Raw genomic sequence first — 7,500 nt, 5'->3', positions numbered from 1 at the left:
TTCAGCATATCAAGCAAGCCGGAGATCTCACCCATTTAAAGTTTGAGAATAGGTTGAGGTCGTTTCGGCCCCAAGGCCTCTAATCATTCGCTTTACCGGATGAGACTCGTACGAGCACCAGCTATCCTGAGGGAAACTTCGGAGGGAACCAGCTACTAGATGGTTCGATTAGTCTTTCGCCCCTATACCCAGCTCCGACGATCGATTTGCACGTCAGAATCGCTACGGACCTCCATCAGGGTTTCCCCTGACTTCGTCCTGGCCAGGCATAGTTCACCATCTTTCGGGTCCCAACGTGTACGCTCTAGGTGCGCCTCACCTCGCAATGAGGACGAGACGCCCCGGGAGTGCGGAGGCCGCCGCCCCGTGAAGGGCGGGGAAGCCCCATCCTCCCTCGGCCCGCGCAAGGCGAGACCTTCACTTTCATTACGCCTTTAGGTTTCGTACAGCCCAATGACTCGCGCACATGTTAGACTCCTTGGTCCGTGTTTCAAGACGGGTCGTGAAATTGTCCAAAGCTGAAGCGCCGCTGACGGGAGCGATTATTCCGCCCGAGAGCATCCCGAGCCAACAGCGGCGCGGGTCCGGGGCCGGGCCAGGTAGGTCCGTCATCCGGGAAGAACCGCGCGCGCTTGCCGGGAGCCCGAGCGCCCAAAGGGGCGAATCGACTCCTCCAGATATACCGCCGGGCAGCCAGCCAGGACACCGGGGCTCTGCCCAACAGACGCGAACCGAGGCCCGCGGAAGGACAGGCTGCGCACCCGGGCCGTAGGCCGGCACCCAGCGGGTCGCGACGTCCTACTAGGGGAGAAGTGCGGCCCACCGCACACCGGAACGGCCCCGCCCCGCGGCGAGTGGAAAGGCAACCGGACACGACCCCGCCGCGAATTGCTCCGCGCGGGCGGCCGGCCCCATCTGCCGAGGGCGGAGGCCAGTGGCCGGATGGGCGTGAATCTCACCCGTTCGACCTTTCGGACTTCTCACGTTTACCCCAGAACGGTTTCACGTACTTTTGAACTCTCTCTTCAAAGTTCTTTTCAACTTTCCCTCACGGTACTTGTTCGCTATCGGTCTCGTGGTCATATTTAGTCTCAGATGGAGTTTACCACCCACTTGGAGCTGCACTCTCAAGCAACCCGACTCGAAGGAGAGGTCCCGCCGACGCTCGCACCGGCCGCTACGGGCCTGGCACCCTCTACGGGCCGTGGCCTCATTCAAGTTGGACTTGGGCTCGGCGCGAGGCGTCGGGGTAGTGGACCCTCCCAAACACCACATGCCACGACAGGCGGCAGCCTGCGGGGTTCGGTGCTGGACTCTTCCCTGTTCGCTCGCCGCTACTGGGGGAATCCTTGTTAGTTTCTTTTCCTCCGCTTAGTAATATGCTTAAATTCAGCGGGTAGTCTCGCCTGCTCTGAGGTCGTTGTACGAGGTGTCGCACGCCACACCGCCAGCCGGCTGTGCACGCTACCGAGTAAGTACCGGTATGCGAACCGCCAGGCGACGGGCGCGCATCGCACGTTTAAGGAGACGCGGCCGGCCCCACAGGCGGCCACGACACTCCCAGGTCTGCGAAGCGGGGCAAACGCCGCGCGCTTCAGTATACGTAGCCGACCCTCAGCCAGACGTGGCCCGGGAACGGAATCCATGGACCGCAATGTGCGTTCGAAACGTCGATGTTCATGTGTCCTGCAGTTCACATGTCGACGCGCAATTTGCTGCGTTCTTCATCGACCCACGAGCCGAGTGATCCACCGTCCTGGGTGATCTTTTCATAGTTTCCACCATCTCTTTCGAGACAGTTGCATAGGCGGGACTGAGGCGTGTGGCGGCCCTGTTCCAGCGTTCAGTGTCCAACGGCCTCACGGCCGATGGGCGTCGTACGGCTCCACACCGGAGCGGACAGGCAGTCGGGCGAAAGTCATTCAAAACCGGCGCCAGGCGCCAGGTGCCGCAGGCCAGCCGCTCCAGCGCTTCAGCGCTCGTACCACACAACATTGCCGTTAGTTTTGAGACGAACGCGTGGTTCCGCACGCGGCGCACGGCTACTGCGAGCCGTACAGGTAGCTGCGTGTTGCGCGACACGACACGCACATCGAAAGACATGCAGTCTAGTCGGTAATGATCCTTCCGCAGGTTCACCTACGGAAACCTTGTTACGACTTTTACTTCCTCTAAATGATCAAGTTTGGTCATCTTTCCGGTAGCATCGGCAACGACAGAGTCAATGCCGCGTACCAGTCCGAAGACCTCACTAAATCATTCAATCGGTAGTAGCGACGGGCGGTGTGTACAAAGGGCAGGGACGTAATCAACGCGAGCTTATGACTCGCGCTTACTGGGAATTCCTCGTTCATGGGGAACAATTGCAAGCCCCAATCCCTAGCACGAAGGAGGTTCAGCGGGTTACCCCGACCTTTCGGCCTAGGAAGACACGCTGATTCCTTCAGTGTAGCGCGCGTGCGGCCCAGAACATCTAAGGGCATCACAGACCTGTTATTGCTCAATCTCGTGCGGCTAGAAGCCGCCTGTCCCTCTAAGAAGAAAAGTAATCGCTGACAGCACGAAGGATGTCACGCGACTAGTTAGCAGGCTAGAGTCTCGTTCGTTATCGGAATTAACCAGACAAATCGCTCCACCAACTAAGAACGGCCATGCACCACCACCCACCGAATCAAGAAAGAGCTATCAATCTGTCAATCCTTCCGGTGTCCGGGCCTGGTGAGGTTTCCCGTGTTGAGTCAAATTAAGCCGCAGGCTCCACTCCTGGTGGTGCCCTTCCGTCAATTCCTTTAAGTTTCAGCTTTGCAACCATACTTCCCCCGGAACCCAAAAGCTTTGGTTTCCCGGAGGCTGCCCGCCGAGTCATCGGAGGAACTGCGGCGGATCGCTGGCTGGCATCGTTTATGGTTAGAACTAGGGCGGTATCTGATCGCCTTCGAACCTCTAACTTTCGTTCTTGATTAATGAAAACATACTTGGCAAATGCTTTCGCTTCTGTTCGTCTTGCGACGATCCAAGAATTTCACCTCTAACGTCGCAATACGAATGCCCCCGCCTGTCCCTATTAATCATTACCTCGGGTTCCGAAAACCAACAAAATAGAACCGAGGTCCTATTCCATTATTCCATGCACACAGTATTCAGGCGGGCTTGCCTGCTTTAAGCACTCTAATTTGTTCAAAGTAAACGTGCCGGCCCACCGAGACACTCAATAAAGAGCACCCTGGTAGGATTTCAACGGGGTCCGCCTCGGGACGCACGAGCACGCACGAGGCGGTCGCACGCCTTCGGCTCGCCCCACCGGCAGGACGTCCCACGATACATGCCAGTTAAACACCGACGGGCGGTGAACCAACAGCGTGGGACACAAATCCAACTACGAGCTTTTTAACCGCAACAACTTTAATATACGCTATTGGAGCTGGAATTACCGCGGCTGCTGGCACCAGACTTGCCCTCCAATAGATACTCGTTAAAGGATTTAAAGTGTACTCATTCCGATTACGGGGCCTCGGATGAGTCCCGTATCGTTATTTTTCGTCACTACCTCCCCGTGCCGGGAGTGGGTAATTTGCGCGCCTGCTGCCTTCCTTGGATGTGGTAGCCGTTTCTCAGGCTCCCTCTCCGGAATCGAACCCTGATTCCCCGTTACCCGTTACAACCATGGTAGGCGCAGAACCTACCATCGACAGTTGATAAGGCAGACATTTGAAAGATGCGTCGCCGGTACGAGGACCGTGCGATCAGCCCAAAGTTATTCAGAGTCACCAAGGCAAACGGACCGGACGAGCCGACCGATTGGTTTTGATCTAATAAAAGCGTCCCTTCCATCTCTGGTCGGGACTCTGTTTGCATGTATTAGCTCTAGAATTACCACAGTTATCCAAGTAACGTGGGTACGATCTAAGGAACCATAACTGATTTAATGAGCCATTCGCGGTTTCACCTTAATGCGGCTTGTACTGAGACATGCATGGCTTAATCTTTGAGACAAGCATATGACTACTGGCAGGATCAACCAGGGAGCTGCGTCAACTAGAGCTGAGCAGCCGGCCGCCCGGGAGTGTGTCCCGGGGGCCCGCGCGAACACGCAAGCGTCCGCTCAATTATTCTGCAAACAGGAGGAGGCTGAGCTCCCCTGCACAACACACCTCGAAACCCTCTCAGGTCCCGGCGGCGCGCAGCGCCGTCCTAAGTACTTGGTCGGGTTCGAGAGAGGCGCAATCGCCCGGAGTTAGGCGAGTAGACGCTTTAGGTGCGACCACCCGTGCTCCCAACTGAGCTTGCCGCTGCCGACAGAGGCCCGGGAGCGTGCTGTCGTGGCATTGCCGGCGGGAGACAACACGCGCCACCTACGGTGACCGGCAGCTCCAACGCCAGCGCCACAGAAGGACAAAAGCCCCACTTGGGTGCCGAAGCGAACTCTCCCAGCACAGCGCACGCGCCAACACGTCCGCACAGCTGCGATACAAACCACCTGCGAGAACCGCTGGGGCGACCGAGCAGCAGACGGCGTCGCGGCGCCGAGCGCCGGGCGGCGGCGCATCCTCAGCGCACACAGTCCTCAATCGGACCAGCACACTGCAGATGGCCACCGCGCTTCGCACCGGGCCCGCGAGGACCTACTTTGGCCGCAAGGCGCCGCGAGCAGGGGGCGCCGGCGCGCAGCTGCGCCGCCTGCCGCGTCCGTCGGCCGGCGCGCCTGCCACTGGCCGCCCCCACCAGCCGGCTGTAGCGCGTGCGCCCACGCACCGCGCTGCCAGCACGCCGGGCGGCCCCCCCTCACCGGCCGGGGACGGTCCCACCCAGCCACCGCCGCGTATCGCCTCACACCCAGATCCCCTTTCGCGTTCGTGGGCATGGTGGGTCCCCTTTCACGTTCGTGGGCATGGTGGGTATCCCTGAAACAACCGGTTAATAGCTCGACCGATCGTCGCCAACACTGATTCACCTCTAGCGAGAACAACCGCACCACAACGGGTTACCTGTTGTTCATTTGCGTAACGTCACCAGCAAACGTAGACGTCCATCGCCATTTGCAACGAGTATTGCATGCCTGTGTCAGGTGTCACAACACACTACGTCTGCCCACATAGACGCAACAACATGTGCACGCCTCGAGAACACGTGGAAGGTAGCCCCCGTACGTATGCGGTGTCCATTGCGCGAACGACTGTCAGCCGGCCTCTGCAGGATGTCGCAGATGTGGAACGCGGTGCAACATGCTATCACGGTGTGTGAGAAGAGACGACTACGTCCGAATACACGCTCCACTACATCAACAGACTGCTCATGCTGATCGCCATCCAGGGCGTCCGTTCCTCCCACACGTCTGAATGGCGTACCACACTGCAATCCAGCTCTTATAGGGAGACGACACGTAGCTGCGTGCACAATATTTGGACTGTATGGTCTGCCGTTGCTAGGCGCAGTCGTCGTACGGTCACACATGTGCCACGATGTATCATTCAGTACATACGGACCAATGTGCAGTACAGTTTGTGGGTTTTGCGTACATCGGCGGACAGGTGACAGGCCGTACCACAACGTAGGCTGAGTACGTCGGCATGCGAAGGGCATTGAACATGCAAACTTCTCAACGACCAGCTTGCGAAGGCAGGGGGGAAGGGGGGGGGGCATGTACGTCCTGCTGCTATCCACATTACAGTGTATAGCAGGAGCATGTGGAAAGTCAGCAACACCTGCAAGGTGTTTAACATGACGCGATACACAGGGGACCGGGCAGTGCGAATAGCGAACTATATTGCGAGGGTTGCGGTTAGGCAACACTACACTAATTTAACGAGTTGCATAACAATTACAGAGCAGGTTCAGCGACAACGTGCGTCAGGTTAAGGCGCAATATAGGTTAGGTTGAGGCACAATATAGGTTAGGTTAAGGCACAACATGGGTTACGTTAAGGCACAAATTGGGTTACGTTAAGGCACAACATGGGTTACGTTAAGGCACAACATGGGTTACGTTAAGGCACAAATTAGGTTACGTTAAGGCACAAATTAGGTTACGTTAAGGCACAAATTAGGTTACGTTAAGGCACAAATTAGGTTACGTTAAGGCACAAATTAGGTTACGTTAAGGCACAAATTAGGTTACGTTAAGGCACAAATTAGGTTACGTTAAGGCACAAATTAGGTTACGTTAAGGCACAAATTAGGTTACGTTAAGGCACAAATTAGGTTACGTTAAGGCACAAATTAGGTTACGTTAAGGCACAAATTAGGTTACGTTAAGGCACAAATTAGGTTACGTTAAGGCACAAATTAGGTTACGTTAAGGCACAAATTAGGTTACGTTAAGGCACAAATTAGGTTACGTTAAGGCACAAATTAGGTTACGTTAAGGCACAAATTAGGTTACGTTAAGGCACAAATTAGGTTACGTTAAGGCACAAATTAGGTTACGTTAAGGCACAAATTAGGTTACGTTAAGGTACAATATGGGTTAGGTTAAGGTACAATATGGGTTAGGTTAAGGTACAATATGGGTTAGGTTAAGGTACAATATGGGTTAGGTTAAGGTACAATATGGGTTAGGTTAAGGCACAACGTAGGTTAGGTTAAGGCACAACATAGGTTAGGTTAAGGCACAACATAGGTTAGGTTAAGGCACAACATAGGTTAGGTTAAGGCACAACATAGGTTAGGTTAAGGCACAACATAGGTTAGGTTAAGGCACAACATAGGTTAGGTTAAGGCACAACATAGGTTAGGTTAAGGCACAACATAGGTTAGGTTAAGGCACAACGTAGGTTAGGTTAAGGCACAACGTAGGTTAGGTTAAGGCACAACGTAGGTTAGGTTAAGGCACAACGTAGGTTAGGTTAAGGCACAACGTAGGTTAGGTTAAGGCACAACGTAGGTTAGGTTAAGGCACAACGTAGGTTAGGTTAAGGCACAACGTAGGTTAGGTTAAGGCACAACGTAGGTTAGGTTAAGGCACAACGTAGGTTAGGTTAAGGCACAACGTAGGTTAGGTTAAGGCACAACGTAGGTTAGGTTAAGGCACAACGTAGGTTAGGTTAAGGCACAACGTAGGTTAGGTTAAGGCACAACGTAGGTTAGGTTAAGGCACAACGTAGGTTAGGTTAAGGCACAACGTAGGTTAGGTTAAGGCACAACGTAGGTTAGGTTAAGGCACAACGTAGGTTAGGTTAAGGCACAACGTAGGTTAGGTTAAGGCACAACGTAGGTTAGGTTAAGGCACAACGTAGGTTAGGTTAAGGCACAACGTAGGTTAGGTTAAGGCACAACGTAGGTTAGGTTAAGGCACAACGTAGGTTAGGTTAAGGCACAACGTAGGTTAGGTTAAGGCACAACGTAGGTTAGGTTAAGGCACAACGTAGGTTAGGTTAAGGCACAACGTAGGTTAGGTTAAGGCACAACATAGGTTAGGTTAAGGCACAACATAGGTTAGGTTAAGGCACAACATAGGTTAGGTTAAGGCACAACATAGGTTAGGTTAAGGCACAACATAGGTTA

The 7,500-nt window shown here is 54.5% G+C and overlaps 3 non-coding genes across 3 annotated transcripts in view; all 3 read right to left on the bottom strand.

Annotated features, from left to right (window-relative positions):
• LOC126448168 (large subunit ribosomal RNA) overlaps positions 1-1,420 on the bottom strand; it is a 4,155-nt gene extending 2,735 nt beyond the window's left edge. The window contains exon 1 of the ribosomal RNA XR_007584035.1: positions 1-1,420. This exon is cut by the window's left edge and continues 2,735 nt beyond it. This is a non-coding gene — a ribosomal RNA (large subunit ribosomal RNA).
• Positions 1,421-1,608: 188 nt separating this feature from the next.
• LOC126448171 (5.8S ribosomal RNA) lies at positions 1,609-1,763 on the bottom strand. Its single transcript, XR_007584037.1, has one exon. It is a non-coding gene; the product is annotated as a 5.8S ribosomal RNA (ribosomal RNA).
• A 353-nt stretch (positions 1,764-2,116) lies between these two features.
• LOC126448173 (small subunit ribosomal RNA) lies at positions 2,117-4,025 on the bottom strand. The gene has a single exon (XR_007584039.1). It is a non-coding gene; the product is annotated as a small subunit ribosomal RNA (ribosomal RNA).
• Positions 4,026-7,500: the final 3,475 nt, after the last annotated feature.

The sequence above is a fragment of the Schistocerca serialis genome, unplaced genomic scaffold, assembly GCF_023864345.2.
Source record: "Schistocerca serialis cubense isolate TAMUIC-IGC-003099 unplaced genomic scaffold, iqSchSeri2.2 HiC_scaffold_578, whole genome shotgun sequence".
Lineage (NCBI taxonomy): Eukaryota > Metazoa > Arthropoda > Insecta > Orthoptera > Acrididae > Schistocerca > Schistocerca serialis.
This window is presented reverse-complemented; position numbering and strand designations above follow the sequence as displayed.